Genomic DNA, 22,805 nt, shown 5'->3' with positions numbered 1-22,805 from the left:
GCACAATATCACATACATTAGCACTTTCGAACTGCTTGGTTAAATGACATGGAAGTACTTCATCCACACAATCACCCTGCACAGCTGGTTCCAGATAAGGCGTGTCGTCATTTGCAGAAATGTAATTGCAGTGCACTCGCCCACAGGGGAAGTAAGTGGTGCAGTAGAGGTAGGTGGAAGTGGATGAATAAATAATGGATCTACTTCAACGCTATCTTTAATCCTCGCAACCCCCCCAGCCCCACCCCACATGAGCTGACCTCAGGAGGTAAAGGCACGCATACTGGTCCAAGCTAAATATATACTCTATGCTTTGCTCTAACTGCCTCGTTCACGTTGAAGCACTGAAACTCTGTTTTCTTTCTCTCTCACGGGCCCTCAGGATTCCACAAGAAAATGAACATGCAGGGCCATACCAGCATAATACATACATACACTTACTTAGATATACACGTATGTGCACACACTCCTTTGGAGAACAAAGCTCTGAAATCACAGCGTCTTTGCCAAGAGAACACGAGGCTAATATTCCAGACAGTATCTGCTGTTCTCTGTGGTGGAGAGATAACGCCTTGGCCAAACATTAGAATCAACAAGCCAGAGAGGTCATAGCCTCACCTAGGATAACAACTGCAGAAAAATGTTTATCTCTCGCTATCAGCATGTCAGCCACTCTCACCTCCCTCCCCTTCCCATCTACCACCTTGCCCTCAGCCACCTTCTTCCCAGGCTTGCACCCTCGCCTGCATGACCTCCATGAATGTGCACCGAAAAATTATTCTGTCAGAAAATGCTGGAGAAAGACTAAGGAAGGGGTAAAAAAAAAAAAAATCCAATAAAATAGAAGAACAGAGGGAGGAATCCCATTTTCCACCTGCCATTCCCAGCGCTGGCAGCATAATAGCAGGCATCCCGGTGTTGGGATAAGCTGTGATAACAAATAGCTCAATCTGCTCTGTGTCTTCATCTGCTGTTCTATCTCGCTCACACAAACAAACCCGCAGAATTATGATTAATGGTTAGGACTGAGGCCTGTCTCAGGTATGAAAGATGATCCAGCGTAGATCTTCACACAAAACACCGTGGTGAGGTCATGTGCCGCTTGATTTCTAAGAAATTATGAACACAAGAGGACAAGTAGAGTACACTGGTAGAGTATATTTGGATGACAGCGGGATGGTTACATTCACAAATCGCAAAATCACCTTTATTAGTATAAGTGAAAATGACCCAGAATGTCTTTTTAAATTGTTCTATATTAAATATAGGAAAAAACGGAAACGAACCAACACTTTTTTTACCCTCAGCCAGATATAGATCTGAATCCTGGTGTGAAGCAGGCTGTTCAACAGACTATCAGTGGAGTAAACGGTAATAAAATTCTTCTAACAAGGCTCTTTTATTGCCTTCCTACTGTTTTCATCTCATTTCAGACTATTGCCTCATACTCCTTAATGGCTTCAGATTCAAATTCCCCTTAATGAGGAGAGGAAGAGACTGAAAGCACAGAAAAACCAGTGTCTGATATGAGCTGCCAGTGATACTGGCACTTGGTTAAAAGGTCAAGCCTTTCTAGGACACACTGGATCAGGCACACAGAAGGAATCACCATCAAGAAACGACTGAGTGCAATTTTTTGAGTTCAAGGGACTAATGGCAAGTTTTGGGGGGGTTTCTTGTTTTGCGTGTGTGTTTGGGGGAGGGGGTGCTTTTAAATGGACATTTTAGTTAAAACTCTCAGTTTATAAAATCTTTTAATCTATCAACACGAATCCATGTCACAAAAACATTATCTGTGAGAGAAAATGTCAGTAACAAAGTTAATTACAGCCAAAAGGCCAATTTTTCTGTTTTACTTGTTCTGTATTGACAGAGATGTGCTGCAGGGACACTGATGGACATGGGCACCGAGCATTTGTCATCCATCAACTAGTGAGGACAGCCTGCTGTCATCACTTCATGAGGCCCATTAATTTCATTATTTCGCTCACTGTCTGTCTCTCTCTGTTTTTCATCTCAGCTTGGATGTGGCGTCTCACAGTGACCTAAATATCTTCTGTCCTGTGTTGGAGACTGGAGAGAGAGAAAGGTTACAGGAGGGTTGTGGACAAGCACATAAAGTCACAAATGCATACACACATATACATGCACGTTCAAAACAAAAGCACACACTTGCAGAACACAAGCATCTTTGTCAGCATTCGCACTCTGATCAGATGTACACACATACACACCGGCACAACTGCAAACACAAACACATCTTGGTGAAGTGCAGGGACATTTGAGGGTGGAAGTAATCTCCCATGAATATTCCATCCCAGCAGCAGCAAGCCATTTTAATTATCAGCCCCTCCCAGCCCCTCCGTGAGGTCTAGCCCAGGTAAATTAGGCTCAGCAAACACCCTGTCTTCAACCCCACCAAATTCAATATGATGTCAAATAGAGCACAGCAGTCACCGAGCACACACAAAGCATGCACTCTGTTGTGTGTGTGCACAGCACTGCTGGTGGGTCTAGAAACCGGTCACATGCATTTTTGTATATCTGGGTGAGAATGCAAGACAAAGAAATATGACAGGAACAGACTGTTGCTTGGTGTGTGATGCAAAAGTACCAAAATCTTCACAAAAGCAATCAGTTTGGTTAAAAAACATCAATAGTACCGTTCAGTTAAAATGATACAATTCTGATTTAGCTTTGTCTGTAAGAGAAAACACATAATTCTTTCTGATTTTAACTTTCAGTTATACATGATCTCTTTCTTTCATTCTCTTTATTTAACCAGGTGTCTGTCTCACTTTTTTCAACTTTCCAGACATTTCCATAAGTGTATTACAGGTAGCTTCATTATCTCAAAGACTGGATTGATTTCTTTTTTCTTCAAAGTCTACCAAGATCAGGGACCCAGAGTAATCATCACCACTTTGGAATGAAAAGAGAACAGATAATAAAATGATATCATGTAAATGACTCTGTTTATAAGGCAATTCATTGTAAATCAGACAGATCGACGTCATGCTACACAGAAGAGTCATTTCTTTGGCTCATTCATTTACTTTACTGTTTTCTATGTTTACATCTTTACATTATGGCATATTTTGTCCCCCCCAAAAAACAAACTTTAAATCAAATAAAAGTAAATTAAACTGCCTGATATTCAGAAAAGTCACGAAGTTCTTTTCCAGCATAGAAACAGTGCTTGGTTTGAATTCGCTTCAAAACAAACTGAGTCGTGACAGATATGGTCTATATAGACGTCAACAACATGTCAACAATACGTCACCTCCCCAGAATAGAATCAGAAAATTGTTAGCATCAGTATACAGCATCCATTTATATAGGTATCAGGTATCAGGCTAGACGGACAAATGGTACAGCAGTTGCAAATTATTAGTATTTTGGAAATGATGTGTGTGCATGAGTGTGTTAAAATGTGGAATAGGCATGTGGTGGCCTGTTGCTACTACAGTAGGAGAGGATAGCTCATTTTTAGATTCATTTTATGGTGCATACACAATACAAAAAAAGCATGGAAATTGTGAAGAGTGACAAGAACTTACAGAAGAAAATTGCTCAGAAATCTCCTAAAATGGAAATCCTCCATGGTAACAACTTCAGAATTCATAACAATTATGATTAAAAACTTCAAAAGCAAGCCTGTTCATCCTTACTCTGATCCCCCAGCTGCGTAACTCCATTTGGAATCCAATCAGGTGAGACTAAGGTGCTCAAGTAAAGATATCTATCATCTCTTATCTGCTTGATGTTTAATCTACCCTTTCCCCACTCTCTGCTTTGGCCCATAGAACAAAATTGAGTGGAAACAGGCCTTAGCACAAACACAATCTTCAATCTTTTCTCTCCCTCTACACCTCCAACTATCTCCGGAGTGATCATAGAGACCCCTGAGTTGTTCTACTGCATTTAATGATCTCCCCAAGTTGTTTTTTTTTTCCAGCTCTGCAACTCTTCTAATCACAAATATATTCTCTGCCCAATCTGGAGGAACCTGCCTGCTTGGCAGACGATTACAATAATCAGGATTCATAAGACAGGTTCTTAATTAGCCAGTCTGAAAAAAACACATGGGCTGGTGGTTTTCAGTTGCCAGTATGCTTGGTGAAAGATTTGCCACTATATCTTTAAAGCAATGAAATTTAAACGTTACCCAGCAAATGAGGCTGCAATTCCAAATGTCATTTATCTTAAAATACACTTTGCTAAAAATAATCAGGTCTAATATGACAGTGCTGTAATAAATAATAACAAGGCAGTGTTTGTCTAAACTGTTTCTGACAAGAAGGTTAATTTAGCATATGGTTATTCTGATAACACATCCTGTCCACCATTTTTAGTCCATATAAAGATTACACTCAAGATTAGAAATACCCCTCATTATACTCAATACAGTTGAATTAATACATAAACTACATCTTCCAAATTAACCATATAGTAGCTTCAGCAGTATCTCAATATTTTACAACCCATTTCAAACCAACAAAGAGAAGTCTACACTGAAGAAGTGACATTGGTAAACAATGTGGTTTAAAGAAAAAAATACATATAACAAAAAACGGTAAAAAAAAAAACAAACTCAAAAAGGCAAAACATAGCAGAGGTCTATGCCCCTACTCAGGGTGCTAGGGTTGGGGGAGAAGAGATGGGAGTAATGCTTGGTTGGGCTTTTATTAGATGCCATTGGCCATATATTGAGATGGGCAGATTGATTCAAAAATCAATAGTATTGTTACCAATACCAATTTTTGACAGCCTATAACCCATTTAAACAACACATGCTGACCTGAAGTGCTTTAAAGATAAAACTGAGGAACAAAATACGTGTATAACTGTTTACCACAACTATAGACTATATAGAAAAGATGTACATTACCACTGTGTCATCTTATGACACAATGAAGCCGTTTGCAATTTTTGTTTTTTTAGATCCATTTTGATGTGATTGTGGAGTGCTAAGATTTTAGCTGCACCTGCCGTGCTTGGCACATTCATGAACTGTACTGGTGCAACGCACAGACATGCATATTTACTCATTATTGCTAAGCAACAAACCATTAAAACATTAGACTTTCATTCACTAAAACTGAAGTACAAACTTTTTGGAGGGGTTGTATTGGACAGATGGCCTTATTATTTATTATTTGATATTTCCATTAAAACATATCAGTAGAAGCCAAAATCATTTTTTGTATCAGGCTGTAAAAATGCCTTTTAATGCTATTTAGTTTGGCAATTTAACATGGATGTTCACAGGAAAGGAGTTGCTTTTGGAACAAGATTCAAGTGGCCACTAGAGTAGCACACAGTTTACTCTAGTGGCCACAGTTTTTGGCACTTCTGCTGATTTTATTTTTTCTGTGATTGTGATTGTCCAGATAACTATATCTGGGCAAATTTCTATTGTACACAGTTTGATTTTCTAAACAAAATTCTATTCAGATAAGTAATAATGTACATTGTTTGAATATATGACAAATTGCTTGTATTAGAAACATTTGGCTTCAGCTGGGGATAGTGATTCTCATGAATCAGTCCTCCCATTTGAAAGCCGTGTAATAAGTCTACTGTCTTTAATGTGATTGGTTGTGCTGGATTTATACTGAATTCGAGCCATGTTGCGTGTGTTCTTTGTTCAGTGCAGGCACAGTTAAAAATATTGCCTTCTGAGAGTAATCCAGATGATAACTTCTCTATTTTATTTATTTATTTTGCTCTAATTGTGTTAAAGCTCAAAGCTGAAAGAATGCTTTAAATCATTTTCAAGCATTTATAGCTCTCCCCTTAGTGCTTATTGTGTCAAGTCAGATATGCTAGTTCTTGCTACTCTTTAACCTTTGAGAAAGGCTTCTACTGTCTCAAAGTAAGATTTATTATTTTATAGCTGTAAAAAATAATCTGAATGTGTAAATTGTAATTGACAGTGTGATACATGCTCAAGAGTTATTCCCATGTCCCAAGAACTACTAAGTTATAATAGTAGAGTACAAAAACATTTTTAATGTAGGCTTTCAATCCTGTATTATGTGTATTATTCAACTTCTATTGATCTGCTATGTGCACATCAAATATATTCATGCATTTGATGTGCACATAACCTACTCATTACTGTGTGCAGGTTTGGTGCTGTGAATGAGTGAAAACAGGATTGTGTATTGATGCATACATATATATAAGAAGATATCTCTGTGTGCATTAGACTGTAGCCAATCTTCTTATAGTTCATGTCATTAAGCATTAGTGTACTGGGTTACCTTATCTGCTTCTCAAATTGATATATTCATACAATGTATACACCATATGGGAGGGAATTATGAAATTGCTATACTGTATTACTGGACAGGCATGTTTCACAGCTCAGTGGTACAAACTGGCACATCTCAAAGTTTATTGACGCTTGAGCAGTGACAAAAAAAAGAAAAAAGAAAAAAGAAGAAATAGAGTTGGGGATCATTAAATATTTTTCCTTAGTTCCTTTGCATGTACACGGAATCAGGTAAGAAACTGAAAAGCAATAGTAATGTCATTTGAGGCAATGTGGCAGGTAGGGTGATGATGTTCACAAAAGGTGAACTTAAAGTGGCAGCTTTATTGCTGGGAGAATCGACTATAAACATAAAGTCACAAAAACACCAAACTAAAACATGAGAACTAGGAACGAAACACTGAAAAACTAGATCTAAAACACCAGGAAACTAGAAATGAGGGATTAAAACTAAAAACAGGAACATGTGGAGACTTACACACATGAGGAGCTAAGCTCCAACAAAGGGCAAAGGAAAACACAGGGCTTAAATATACAAGAGATTAATGAGGGAATGGGAAACAGGAGGGGAACACAGCTGGGACTAATAAGACATACTAGATACACTTGACATAGGACATGGGACCGCCAAAATAAAACAGGAAATGGCACGAACATTGAACCAGAAACACAAGGGAGGCACAGAGACTAAACCTAAAGGCTGGAAAATCACAGTGGTGCTAAAGAATAACGAAGGAACACGAAATACAAAAGCCAGAACATAGAATAAACAAAACCTAAACACGGAGTGACCCAACTCCGGATCATGCCAGTTCGATTTATCCCTAAAAGTGAAATGAGAAGGAGGGAGGGTTTAGTGAATGCGTGAAAATGTTCCTTTACTCTTTCTGTCAATGGTACGTGCTTTGTATGCTTCCTACTTGGCTACTACTGTGACTGCAGTAGACTTTATTTCACACAAATTAAGAATGTTAAAGTTGCCAAGCAAACAGTAGCTGCCTCTGGTCACGTTTGAGTTCATATGATCTCAGTGTTTGTTTGCATGTGCCAGTACCTAAAGCACAAACACACAAATGGCCCATGTGTCTTTTGCATGTGTCCTGAATATTATAGCAATATATGTTTTAAAATGATGACTCTTCAAAACACCCGCTTTACATCATTATGTGTCACAACACTTAATTCTGAGACAGAGGCAGCTCCACTTCCCACTATATAAGTGTCAGTTATGTTGTAGATGACAAGAGCTGCATGTTATATGTATGCAAAGACTGTTGCATTACTCGTTACCACAGGTGGGACATGACAAAGTACAAACACTTGATTACTACTTACGTAGAATTTTCAGGTATCTGTACATCAGGTGTCTGTAAATACTTTTGAGCATTTATTTTACTGGCAACGTTTTACTTTTACTTCCAACAAATGTGAAGGATGGCATACATTTTGGACTTTTAACTGTATTTTCATGTATCTTACGGGTTGCCCTACTTACAGAGGGCAAGCTATTCATACTGTACCAAAGTATTGAAGTAATAGAAAAACAATTAAACACAGAAAAGTTCATTTTCACATTTTTTCACTACTATAGATTTTGTTTGACAAAGTGCTTGCAGTTTCTGTTAATTAACAGAAACTTTCTGCTTTATAATTAGAAGTTACTAAAGTTTTTACACATTCATTTCTCTTAGTTTAAGCCCAAAGAGGTGACAGTTGACATTGCACTTCTTTTTCCTATACAGCGACATCTCAGAGATTAAATGTGCCGTTAAACTACTTTACACTGACAGAAACAGGCTTTTCACTGGTCCAACCCACTTAAAGTGGCACGTATGTAGCTCATGATGTAAAATGAGTTTGACGGAACTCAGCCAAGATTAAATGAAGCTCATAGGTTAAAGGGTGGTGTGTTTCCTGGTCAAAATAGCAAGGGAAATCCATATTTGGGGGACTACTTAATCCCCTTGTTTCGCAGAAATAAAAGACAAGTTTGAGATTCGTGTTTTGGAATTTACTTAGGCTTTATTATTTATGTATTTATTTTTATTATTTGGGTTAGGATTGGGGATTAGCTCCAAAAATACTTTGTTTTTTGTTATTATAATACAATATGGTATAGTTAATATAGTATTCACAATAAATTACAAACAATTTTAAAGTAAAGTGTGTTGCTACCTTACTGACACATTTGTCACTGAAGATTTTGCTAGAAGTTTACAGAATCAGTGTTTGTTACTGATTACAGTGGATGATAACAGGCTAATGGGCATACTGAATGGTATAGGTGGCACCTACTGGAGATATATATTTAACTGCTACTTAATGGGCTGATAATACCCAGTATTTTTTGTACTGAACATGCCGAGACTGCAACGTTATGTAAAAGGAAAGAGGCCCTGAGGGGGTCGGCCACCACCTTCATTCAGTTGTCTCAGACTTTCATCCATTTTTCTACTGGATGCTTTTTTGTTTTAGTAGAAAACAACAACTTCTCATCTGTGACAAATTTAATTAAAGGCTTGAAGTTATGCTAAGTATCAAACCTTAGAGGTTTTTATTTATTTGTTTGTTTGTTTGTTTTAACTTTTATTATTGTCGTGGTGCTGGATGATTCTGTGTGTGTCGTCTAGAGAAAAGTTGCTGGTTGCAAAGTGGAATCAAAAGTCAAGGGAGGAAGCCAGAAGTGAGATTGGAGCTTGAAGACAAGACTTTTGGATAATCCGAGATAATCCCCTGGGTAGAATCTCGGTCAAAAAAAGCAACACATGGTGTCAGACAAAAAGAGTGTGAAGGCAGGCAGGAGGGCAACTTCACAGCCACAGTTCAGACTGGGACTGCTGAAATCAGCTGTCAGCTTTACAAGTCTGCCACAAGTCATGTCAGTTCTCAAACACTTAGCAAAGCCAAAAGAGACAATTCAAAAGCTCCAAAGTTTCTGAGCTAATTTATGCTTCAAAGTTTAGGCAAAGAGAAAATCAAAACTTTCCTTCTGGAAAGTAATTTTGAGTTAGAATAAAGTCACTGTGGCTAACTTTCAAATAAATCTAAGTCATGCCCATCTGTGATGAGGGGAGATGATCAGACTTCAATGGTAATTGACTTAATTGATTACAGGGATTTCTACCGGTGAGCGAGGTGTGAGAGACAGAACATCTGCGGCGGTGTCCCATGGTTTTTAATCAAGAGAAATAGAGGACATCCTCTCATCTCTTAAAAAGCAGACCGCAGGAGACAGCTAAAGGACAGCAGTTTTAGATCTAGGAAAGAAGATAAAAAAAAATTAGATTTAAAAAAGAATAAGTATCCTTTGCAGGAGATAAAGACTACACTCTCTGTTTTCTTTAAAAAAGAACTCATGTGTGGGTGTTGAGTGTGTGCACAAAGGCCTCATTACTTGTTTCCCATCAGGATCACAGCTCCCTTCCACCCACCTATGTTCTACAGTCATTAGCACAAAAAACATTAAACTAACACTAAAACTGATTTGCACCAAACATGCATACATACAACTCTGCTTCTCACCTTTGTCGCCCTTAGTCTTACTTTCCCCTCCACTAGATTCTCTCACGCCCTGCCTCACAAAGCATCTGTCCCAATGGTAATCCCGCAGACTCTTTAAAATCATTCTGCATGCCGATACTCTGCCTGAGATTAAGATGGACCTTGTCTCATTAGTGCCTCATTAACACATCAGATAGCTGGCTTAATAGAGCATCAGAGAGGAGGTGCAGAGAAAACATTAAAAATGGGGGTGAAAAAGGAATGAAAGTAGGAAGAGATGAAGAAAGGGAAAAGAAAGGGATTTGAATGCATCAAAATTACTATATGGTCAGAGACTTTAGTGGGAGTTTGTTGCTCAGTAGAATCTCCAGCTTCCAACTGCATCTGGGAGGGCCTTGCTTTTAGAAATCTGAACATCATTAGAGAGTCAGAAGGGAAGGTGGGGATGTTGTGCTTGGAAATAATATGAAATATTTATTATTAGAACTAGTCTCAAAGGACTGTTTTTGAGACTAGAGATTCAAGTAAAGCATACTGAGGACATGAACAGAGAAAAATTGTCACGTAAGCACTGCATCTATTACTCTGCAGCCAATCAGTAAGAACCCACACTTTCATCTGTGGTCCTGCAGGAAACATGTTTACATGAAATGAAACACAGGCCGCGAGTGGATTAGCTACGAGATATCATTGAGGAGTAGTCACACCTGTAAATTTAATTAGCTGTTAGTGTGATTTACAAGTAACATATTTTGTCTTGGACTAGAAAAGGTTTACAGAAAAAGTTAAAATAAGTTTGAAGACCACATTTACATGTGCATTCTATTTGGTCATACTTGCAAAGTTTATACTTAAAGAAAAGTAATTCAGCTACAACAGTGCCGGCCAAAACACAGTGTGATCTTAAAGCGAGCAAATATCCTCATGCGTGTTTTATCAATGAAACTCCCCAATGTAGTTCTACTGACTGTCTCAACATACTCAGCTGACTACCCCCCACTGTAGCCCTGCAGGCTTGCTCTCTCCCAATTCAAACAAATCTTTCTCTCGTGCAATTAGTAGCAGAGGCCTAATTCCTGTGTCCTCGGCTCCCACTGCCAACCCATTTACCCTGTAGGCCACTGCCGCAGCCAGCTCCAATATAAGTCAGCAGGCCGCAGCCTGCTGGCTTAACATAGAATAAATCCCCCACATATCAATGTGGTTTAAGCTGAGCAGGCTGATATATCTGCTCGCGCGATAGGGGGTCAGGCTAGACTGGCAGGATGCCAGCTGGGACAGTCAAAACTACTGATGTAGAACTCATGACACAAATGATACATACATGTACATGTAATGTGTACATGTACACATACATGTACATGTGTACATGTATGGTTCTAACTATGTCAGCTATAGTGCTCAGAGACTTTGATCCCTAATGACTACAACTGAGCACCTTTCTTACATGTAGGTGCTATGTAAATTAATGTAGTGCCAGATGTATGACCACCTCAGTTTAGAGTGCTCTCATAGAAAGAGAAAAAGGTGCTTTTGCAGTTTGTATTAAATATTTTTAGCAGGGTGGACCACAGAAATTAATTAATGGTTCAAGGCCAACAATAGAGAGTTTTATATATTTATATATTTATATAGAGAGGTTTCACAGGGGCTGTTTAAACAAATAACAAACTGCAAAACTGACAAACTGATACCTTTGAACTACCCAGATGAGTAGCCCATATCGGTTCCTTGTCACCATAACACCAGCCCATGGATTTTCTGATCAACCTTGCTGATAAGAGACCTGGTGCGAACATGTTTAATTGTTGTGCTATGGGAAGAAACTAACATCTGGCAATATTTTTTTAGTATGTAGTAACAATAGTAAATGGCATCAAAGGGTGAGCCTTAAAACAGCTGGGTTAAAATTAAAATGTTCACATTTTATTAATAGTGTGAATGTTTTTGTTATGACTGTATAACTTTATTCAAAGAAAGGAGAGGTTGGGGCAAGCAAATCAAGACGTGCTTAACCAATGTGCAGGGCAGAGACTTTCAGCATAGGAAAAACAAGCAGTGTTAAATCAAGAAATTGTCCATTTGTCTTTTTTCATTTATCTATTGTGTAATAAGATGAGTAAGAAAATGATCAAGGGAATGTAAAAAATAATTTACAATGAACTCTGATGTCAGGTGTTAGATCTATGAGTCTGTATGTAGGCTGCAAACTCCTAGAGAGTGCACTGTATTCTGAATGTGTGTCTTAATAATAAAGTATGTAGACACATATCAAATCAAATCATTATGTTAAAAATTACTAACAATTTTAAGCTAGAAATTACATTGCATATGCACAGTGTGAAAAGGGTATGATAAGGTGTAATCATGATATAATTAAGTGTATTTATAAATCAAAAGTACAATACACCATGACAGGGATTTTTACAGTTTTTGACACATTCATGGGTCTACTTGGAAGTTGCACAACTTGTTTCCAAATGTATACTTTTGTTTAATATGGAACATTTTTTTATCTGCATTTAGTCAGTCTCATCACTTCATGAATAGTTCAAGTAAATCTTCTGGTGCTTCCATGTTATGTCTGCACTAGCTATTAAAAATATATGCCACACCATGTACCTGACTGCCAATGTTTTACTTATAGATAACTATGAAAAACTGTGTTTCTTATTAAACTGAAGCAGCTACTCAAGTTAGCAGACACCCACAGCTCTCTCCTTTCCTGTTAGATAAACAACTGAAGTTAACGTTTGTTCTATAGGACAGGGCAGTAAAGTAAATTATGGCGAATAATCACATGATGCCAGCAGCTGTACAATAACTGCCAAACTGCCTTGATTTCTGCTGCACCTGTTATTGAATAATGACGGAACAAAACGCAGGTTTCACACCGGCAGCAATTTATCATCACACATCGACAGCCAGCTCGCAGATGAGGAAGAGAGGACAGAGAAAGAGAAAGAAAGAATGAGATAAAGGTGAAAAGAGAAATGCAGAAGCATGAATAATGGAAAGAGTGTGGTGTGTGTATCCCTGGAGCTTGCAGAATTACTCTCACTTTGCAGCATTTAATCAATGACTCTCCGTCTATATTTTAATCCCCCTCTGCATTCCTCCTGCTTTACTCCCACTATGGCATTTCATAGTGGGGTCATTTGTGTAGCAATTTGCTGTACACGGTTACATAAAAACGTAACACCCGATATGCAGCCAAAGAGGAAGAGCAACATCTTGAATTTTGACCTTGACAGATGAGTTTCTGCTCTTTTAGAGCATTAAGCCTAACTTTCCTCCCCTTATCTTCTCTGTAATTTATCAAATGCAAAATACACTAGGTGCCTGGATTATTTACTATGTGGCTCTTTTTTTTCGTAAACTGATTTTTTATTTATGGGATTTTGGCTTTCTCATGAAAGTGTGATGCAGGTCCAGTATTACTTATTTTCATGCTTAGCTTTTTCATTTTAAAATATGTTGAAATAATGCATATTTATGAGTATGCTGACAAGGTTGCACAAGTTGTCAGGAGCGTTAAGAAAAGTTTTAGACAATGGCAAATGCACTGCAGCGCTGACTGATTTAACAATGTTAGAATTGGAAGAGAAAACATGGTTTGACAACTTTTATTTTTACTATAACTATTTCATATTTTTTTCGTAAAATATATTTAGAAAATTAAGGCAAACATAAATTCTTGCATTTTATGTTGTCAGTGTCAGTCAGCCAAAGTCTGTTAACAGCTATTGTGTTGTTGGTTTTTTTTCAGTTGTTCTTGTTAATTTAAATGACAATCATTTGAAGTTACTCCTTTTTTACAGGCAAGTGCAACAAAATCTAGAATGCTTGCTATCGCACAACTCCAACTCAAAATCTAGTGTGCCACAACATGGTGTAAATGATGATAAGAACTTCAGGCACTTGTAATCCCTGCTCTACTCCATCCTGACCTTTTCAGTACATACTACAGCAGTATTCCCAAACCACAAAAAACTGCGTATAACAAATACTGGTACATCCCTCCCTGACTGGGACAAGGCCATGAAGAGTTCAGGGAAGCGTCAGCTCCTGCAGCTGCTACTGTGTGTGCTTTACAAGAGAGAGATCTTTTGCTTTAGCAGAGACTAAATTAACAAGGCCTCCTGTAATTAAGCTAGTTTATTGGCCCTGGGGGAGTCTTTTCTTCTTGTACAATTCCCATTCAGCCTTGTTTATACCCCTTTCTTCTTTCTCCAATTCCCTAAACCACAGAATGTGCAATTTTCATCATACGTACACACATTTGTGCATTCCCTAATACCAAGATGCCAAACAACTACATAAACACCACTGACAAGAAATGTTACTTAATTGTCCAAAACATTTGCAATAGCACATCGGTACAAATGCACACAAATTTGTTTGCTCAAAATCCAAGACAAACCTGCGCAGATGATGAAAAACACACGAACGCAGCAGTCATCAAATACTCTGTCCACAGAGTCTTTTGTAGCACACACACCATACACTGATTACACATTACACACATATAGGTATGCACTGGAGAGAAGAAAACATCGGCTAATGATGTGCATCGGATCACCTCAAAGATTTGGGCTCAAGTCTGAATAGCACATCTGTCATCCCGCACGTCTCTGTTTTTCTTCCGCTTTCAATTATATATTTATCTTTGTAGTGGCTGAGTGATGTGTTGAGCCCCGATCTGCCACTGATCCTCCGCCCAGATTCGACAGAAATAGAACGCACTCCTTATCCCACTATCAACCCCTCCACCCTCCACCCTTTATCCCCCCTGAGGCTTATGCAAATAGCTTTCCTGTGATTTCACTTCCTTTCCTTGGTCAGGTATCGTGGTTTTCCTCCCAGAATTCTCTTGGCAACAGTATAACAGGTTTAAAACAGGTAAACAACTCAAAATGAGTGGGACAGAAAACATAGAGGTGAAAGCTGAAAAGAGAGCGGCGCTCACAGAGAAGGACGCACATCAAGGGAGGTGTCGGTCTTTAATCAAACCTTAGCTGGAGGTTGATTTGATGTTTGCAGTATTACTTTAAATGATTTCTTTTTCTTATGTGAGTGGGTCCTCTCGGGGTGGGGAGGCTCTTTGCATGGATCCATTTTTTTTTAATCCAACAAAGATCAAAATGAAAATCATAAGTAAAGAGCAACATAAGTTTTCAAACCATGTTCATTTATTTACCTGCAGGCAAACTCTCCAGGTTTACTGATTATTATTATTTTTAATAAAAATAGAATGTTTACAGTTCATTGATATAGTTTCCCAAATAGAAATAGTTGGACTAAAGCTGCTGCTGTCCTTTGGCTATTTTCAAAGTACATGGTTCATTACCTTTATAGCTTTATGTCTCCAGTGGTCTCTAGACAAGTTTTATTTTCTGTTCTTTTTTTTTCTTTTAAGGGGTTTAATTTGGAACCGTCATGTGCCATATTCATGCCATACTCACTGGACAGGCCCACTCCTCTATGAGCTGTGCTGAAAACTGGATTTGAATGGGCGTGGAGACTGAGTAACATTACTCTGACACTGAGATGACAGCTGAAAGCATCAGAAAATCATGGAAGCAGTGGCAGAAAAAATTGATTGGTTGAAGAGAAATGTGTGAATATGCAGTCAGTCGCTTGAGCTTGAGGGTAGGGAAAGAAACTGATTTCAAACTCACTTTTTGATACTCTTTGTGGTTTTACATTTCCCTGTGCGAGACATTTCATGTTCATTCACACTGAGTAATTATCTCTGTACTGCAGCTGCTATTTGTAGCGAGTCCACCCAGTCGTAGATTTTCATCGTTTTTGCCTCTGTACTATTACTGTTGTCACTGCAATGCAAACTGAACATCCAGCTGTGAAGACTTTTTCTAAAGTATTTTGGAATGTCTGAAAAAGTCATGCTTGGTGAAGACTGATCCCAAATGGAGATTCTGTTTACATCTGCAGGGGCGTCAAGGCCAACCTAACTTTTTAAATCTTCCATTAGGGAGATCATACAAGATCTATCTTATCTGTACATAAGATTTAACCAGAAAGGGGCACATTTTAAGTCCAAAAATCACTTTTGTCCTTGATAAAAAGCATCTCTTGCTATTAATACATTTGTATTGTATTATTATACACCTGGGTGTCCCAAAAGAATATTTATGCAGGTATGAAAACTTGGTCTCACTATATTTTCATTACAGCTGCTTCTGCTTTACATTAAAGGAGTTGACTAATATTTTTACAACAGATATCACTTCCTGGTATAGTCTAACTCTTCACAATTCTTGTAGAAGCACAGACAGTGAATTTGTTAATGAATTAATCTGTTAGGAACCACAGCAGAAGTGTTAATTGGTCCTGGATTGTAAAAGAGACTAAAAACAGGTAATACAGAAACTGTGTTCAGACTACATTTTTGTCTACTCCTGCTCACACATGTTCACTTATTTTTAGCAACTCACAACAATGCTTTAATAAATGCAAGTTTACACATAGACACTGAAATACTGCAAGCACACATATAGGCTCATACCCTCCGAGCAAACGGGACATACAAGACAGCTCAACACTGTCCGATTTGTCAAAACAATGTGATTACAGGGACACAAAGTGAGAAAGAGATAGAGATTGGACTTCACTTACACACTAAAGAAGAAAAATGGGAAAACAGAGAGGGACAGTGAAGTTTAAAGCACAAAAGAAAAACAAAAAGCAGGGTTGTACTGCAGACTACATGACTCAGTCCAAGGATTAGGCTTACTGCAAATCTGACAGGTTGCCTTAAAAACACTGGTCTAAAGCAAACGATGAAATGAAATAGTGCGTTGAGAGCAGGGGCCCTGGGAACAGTACAACTGCCTGACACAGATAAGGATGACAGCTATAGTCATGTCAGCCATGTAATGCCATACCTGTAGGAGTCTAAATGTGCTAAAGGCATGTGGAAGAAAACACAAATGCACTTGTTAAAAAGATTGCATATTTTTTTTGTCTGTGTGCTTGAGTTTTGGTGGGGGATTTTACAGGGAGGCCAAGTGCAAAGATGCTGGGGACAAAACGTGAGCTCATCACAACTCACATGTCACAGTGACTCCACAGACTGTTACGATAAACCCACCCACTGGCCTGGATTATTGAACCACTAAATACCTGAAACAAATTCATGCTGAATTAAATCTAATTCAGTTTTCACAGTGGAGTCACGCTCCCAAATCATTACCAAATTTAACATAATCTACATCCACCTGAGTTAAATAGTTAACACTTTGGCTGGTCTAATAAATTTGGTTTGTTTCAATTTATGACACTGCAGTATATTCAAAATTATCTCATGTGTATTTGCTTTATATTGTTTTGTTACTGCTTCATGTGCATTGAATTAATAATTGTTTCTCTCTCTTTTGAGTTAGCTGTCTGTTGCTCCACGCATTCATAGTTTAATAAAGAGGAGGCTGAGGGTTGAACTGTTTGAAATACTGAAGCCAAAGAAATAGACTGAACCATCGGAGGTGACAGCAGGAGGGGAATTGGCTTCCTTTGTACTGAGTTTAATTATGGTAGCTGCAGGTTTGGCCCTTTGCTTTTATAATTGGTTGCTCCATTAGAATATAGGTTTGCTCTGACTTACTTATGGCTCTGTCACACTAGAGTTAAAACAGGAGCAGAACCTCCTGGTGGTTGGATGATGATTGCATTGTGTGTGTGTTTTTTTTTTTGTTAGTTGTGGTTGTTTGTGTGTGTGTGTGTGTCTGTGTTTCGGGGGGCATTCAACAACTGATTGCAGGTATTAAGGTAGGTGACGTCAAGCTCTGGCTGAGTTTTCAATCACCCAGTGGTAGGCGACCTGTCTCCAAACAGTCGTGATCCAACTTGAACTGACTTCAGTCACCCTCAGATTTGATTGATGAATGTTTGAAGATAATTGCTATCTATTATAGATAGACTGATAACTCCACAGACTGAGTACAACCTTCCTGTGACTTGTCTTTTTCCAGAGAGGGACTTCACTCAAATTGTGTCAACTGGTTGTATTTAAATTATATTCCTATATAAAAGAAAGGTTCCTGAGTGCCTAATTCATTTTGCAGTTAAATCACCATCCTGCAGAAACTACCTCACCATAGGTCTATGAGGTTCTGGCTGGACTCTGGGTGTAAGTAGTTAATGTGCTTTTTTTTTCAATTTCTGTGCAAGTAGACAGCAACAATTGCATATAATTGTCAAGTTGACCACATTCAACCACAGACTGACAGCACACTGACTTTGTGTTACTGGGGTCATTTTAAAGAAAACGCAAAACTGCAAATGATTGCAGACCTGGACCCCATCTTTGAAGCAACCATTTCAAAAGCAACAAGAGTGAGAGTATATTGCACATGGCTGCAATGATTTTGCAATAATTTTACCAGACCATTATTAGTCTTCTGCTCTATTTCCCCCACATTTCATATATAACTTGAGTCCTTTTGATGTAAACTGCAAAAAAGTAGGACAAATTAAAGGGTAACTTCAAAAATGTAAAATTCTTTTCATTTGTATTTTTTAAAATAAATAAATACACTAATAAGAATAATCTACATAATATTAATAATATATAATAATAATAATAGTATATATATATATATATATATATATATATATATATATATATATATATATATATACATATGCGTGTATGTCTAATATTATGTAAGTCTTCAGCACTCTTGCACTCTCACTTCTATTTGAAACTACCCCTTTCTACTGTAACTTTAATACAATGGTTATTAATATATGGTTTATAAGGCATCTGAGCAGATCCTCTCAAATGAGAAGCAGCAGCAAGATGTAACCCTCTCATCAGCCGGGTGAGTCTAAAAAAATGTTAAAACCACTCAAAGAAGAAGTGAAATCTTTCTGCAGTGCAATGTTCTTCTGGGAAACCTGAGAATTCACACGGATGTTACTTTAATACATATCAGCCACTGTAACATTGTTGCAGACCAACAAAGTCCACAAAGGTTCTTCCGCAAAGTCCAGAAGACTCAAAATCTATAGCAGTGGCCTGTGCCAGAAACAGGGCATCTATGGTGGTGTGAAAAAGTATTTGCCCATTCCTGATTTTCTATTTTATTGTATGTTTTTGGGACAAACTTAAATACTAGACAAACATAACACAAGTAAACAGTGTAAGGTGTTTATTATTAAGGGGCCAAAAAAAATCCAAACCTATGTTCCTTTTCTGAAATGCTGTGTTAGTCTTACTCCTGATGTAACAGGACTCAAACCTTCCAAAAAGTTCAGCTTTGAGACATGTGAAGCCTGCAGTTCATTCATTTTCATCTGGGTTATTTTGCGACCTCCTGGATGAGTCGTCAATGCACTCTTGGAGTTATTTTGGTAGACAAGTCATTCCTGGGAAGGTTCACCACTGTTCCAGGGTTTTTTTTTCATTTGTGAACAATGGCTCTCCCAGTGGTTCACTGGAGTCCCAAAGCCTTAGAAATGGCTTTGTAACTTATTCCAGACTGATAGATGTCAGTGACTTTGTTTCTTAGGCATGTTGCTTTTTGAGATCTTTTAGCCTGCTTCACTTTTTCAAACAGATTCTGTTTAAGTAATTTCTTGATTCAACAGGTCTGCCAGTAATCAGGCCTGAGTGTGTTTAGTAAAACTTAACTCAGCTTTCCACAAAAAGTGGTTAATCACAGTTAATTCATGATTTAACAACACTTTTTCACACCACTATCCGTTGATGCCTCTGAGTTATCATGGAGGCACAGGGAGGTCCAACATAATATCAACCAGTTAGTTTCAATGCTGAGGCTGTAATTGTCTGTGTTTATGTATACTCAATATTCAGTGCATGTGTGTCTCTCTATCTTGCCTTGTTTGTAAACACAGTTTTGTTTTAATCATCTCATTTGACTTAATCCCCACTGTGTTGCTTAGGGCAAGGTAAAAATAAGGATGGTTAGAGTTGAAGTTATGAAACACATTTTCCAGCACAGAAAAAAATGATTCAAACAGCAAATAAAAATGAGATGACTGCTTTTTGCCGACGGAGGGATGAGTTTAGAGAGCATACATGTAGATAAGGGTTTTCTCTCATCTGACTTGGCAGTTTTTCCTCTGACTTTTTCCTTTCTCCACTCCTGTGACTTTTTGGTGAACCCTGTCTGCTTCTTCTCCTCGTGTGAGAGTGGAGGAGGGTTCAGTATTTCAGGAAAAAGATAGAAAAAAACCCTTTAATACTCCACTGGGGTCTTTTTTTTTTATTCATTTCTCATCGCCTGACTCTCGGAAGCAAAGCTTACTTTCCCTCCTCAACGGACGGGTTCCTCTCCCTTCCCTTCCCTGATGTATGATCCTTTCCTCTCCTATCACCCCTTCTTTACTCATTTCACCTCTTATCTCATTTTCCTTACCTACTTTTTCCTCCATCTGCTCATTTCCTCTCATTTTCACTTACTTCCTCCTTTCATCACTTAGCTTCTCCCTCAGAAAATACGCCAAAAAATGAGATGATGTAAAAATATTCTGTGCTTTTGCAAGAGCATGATTCAACCCAGTGATTCCTATATTTTATTATTTTGTCTAGACACCCACAGCTTAGAGATGTGAGATTTGGAAAGAGCACGAAAGAGCTATCCTAGAGTGTTGACTTTTACAGATACACTATACCTCTCACCCGTCAGTGAAAGTGTGTACTATCACTTGATGACCCTTTGTTCAATGTAATGACCTTTGTAATATCTCTCCAGGTTAATATCTCTATTGTTTTAGCTTTGCTGTCAAAAGAGAAAAACTGGTGGGGGAGAAAAGAATTGTTTAAAGTCACCTCATTGTAAAGATTTTCACTGACGTGTGCAGGCAGATCTCCCTTGGGCCTGAAAAGTTTTCCCTCTGATGCTTTTGTGTTTTGAAGTTTTGACAGAATTGCTGCTGATTAGCAAACCTCAATATCAATTTGCTCCACTTATTGTTAGACAATCTAAGAAATGTTATTGGATCTTTCAGTGCCTCAGAGACTATGGTAATGACTAAGAGGCCAAGACAAACTAATAAATGAAGAAGTGTCAGTGGAGTGGGATACAAATGATGAAAGTGCTTTATTGTTCTCCGGGCGTAAGGCTCTCGTCTTGTGTCGCTGTACAGCCGTGGCTGAGATGGTTTCACTGGAAAATTAGGTGTTTCTAATTCCAGCTAAGCTCTTAAGCTGCTCATTTCTGATGCTTTTGTTAGCTTGGTTTTTTTCCCTCTCATATCCTCTCGCTTCTTCATTGTTTCCCTGTTTCTAACCTTGCAGTTTGTCTTTTTTTTTGCTTCTGTCTTTCTCATTCGCTCTGTTTCTCTTCTCTGTTCTTTTCATCTTTCCTTTCTAGATGTAGTCAATATACTCTGCTCACAATGTTTTGTGCCCACTGAGGATTGCGTTGGTGCAGCTGGTGGTTGAGTTCGTGGACAAGAGCACAGTCAGACACTAGGGATGGGTACCGGTATCCGGTGCCATTGTGGAACCGGTTCTGACATAAACTGTAGTAACCAGATCGAAAAACAGCGCACATTTCGGTGCTTTATTTTGGTGCTTTTTTTTCCCTGAGATGTCATACACTTTGAAATCTAGCCAATCACTTTACCTTTCCAAGGATAGTAGGCGGGCCCAGGTAGGCAGGTTTTTTTTTTTTTAGAGCAGAGCTAAAATGCCGAAGGCGAAGCGCTTGAGAGTGTGGCTGTACTTCACAGCAAAAGATAAACTCAGCAGCCTGCAACAAATGCCTAAAGGTAATAATGTGCAAAGGCGGTAACACCTCAAATCTAATGAAACACCTGGCGACGCATAGCGTTTTTTTAAAAGCCGAGAAATGCACCGCCTTTGATAACTTGCATCAAGACCTCACACCGAGCACATCCACTGTGGGTGTGGTGCCTGTTTTCGTAGTTAGCAACATCCAAGAACCCGAACAGGAGAGTCCGGGCCCGTAGCCCTGCCATTGTAGCAGAAATGATAACTGATGATGATGATGATGGCAACAGCAGCTGTTCTTCTCTGGGTGAGTATCTTAATTTTGTTCGTGTGTAATATAAGTTGAGTAGGCTCACCACGTTATTATTAAATTAATGCATGTAAGGTGAACTAGCAAACACCGTCGTAGTTACATGCGGCTGTCTTCTTGTTTGATGGCAGATAGTCCCTTCACCCTAGCCCAAAAAAGGCTAAAATGACAAAAGAAAAAGTGGACGAAATTTATAGGGCAGTGACAAAATTTATAGTCAAAGATCTCCATCCATTTTCAACAGTGGAGTCACCATCATTCAGGTGAAAAATGTTGTATTACTCTGACATAAAAAAATAGTATCTTATAGACGTGGAAATGTGGAATTAGAAAAGACTTACAAAATTGGTGTAAATAATGGTGTTAGGTGTTTATAGGTAAACTATATTTGAATAAAGGGTGAGCTATATGTTTTTATTTTTTTATCTGGAAGAAAAAAATCTAATTAAAATTCAAATTTATTCAGGGAGATGTTTTGTATGTTTTATTTATTTTATGTGAAAAAAAGAATTAAATTTCAAGTCAAAAACACTTTCTTTTTATAGATTTTGCTTCTTTTTTTTTAATTCAAGGAGCTGTCCTCTGCCCTTAATCCGAGGTATCAGCCCCCATCCAGGGATGATCTATCCAACACACTTATACCTGCTTGGCATTGCGTGGAGAAAAGCAACCTCATCCAGAATTTGGCACAGGTTAACAAGGTCGCTATCACCTGTGATGGATGGACCAGTATTGCTCAGGACCATTTCCTCACAGTGACTGTTCACTACATCTACAAAGGCAAAATGAAGCAGAATGTGCTCAGCACTGAAGCAGTTTATGAGTCACAAACAGGTCCAGTTGTCGCTAAAGAAATATCAAACGTTGTGGAGCAATTTCACTTGGGAGGGAAAATAATTGCTGCCACTGTAGACATGGATGTTGCTTTGAACAATTTGGACTTTTTAAAAGTGGGATGCTTTGCTCATACCCTCAACCTGGCCGCACAAAAG

Source organism: Neolamprologus brichardi, chromosome 22 (assembly GCF_056152115.1).
Source record: "Neolamprologus brichardi isolate AB-2024 chromosome 22, ASM5615211v1, whole genome shotgun sequence".
NCBI classification, from domain to species: domain Eukaryota; kingdom Metazoa; phylum Chordata; class Actinopteri; order Cichliformes; family Cichlidae; genus Neolamprologus; species Neolamprologus brichardi.
The sequence above is the reverse complement of the archived record's forward strand: the minus strand, read 5'-3'. Positions refer to the sequence as shown.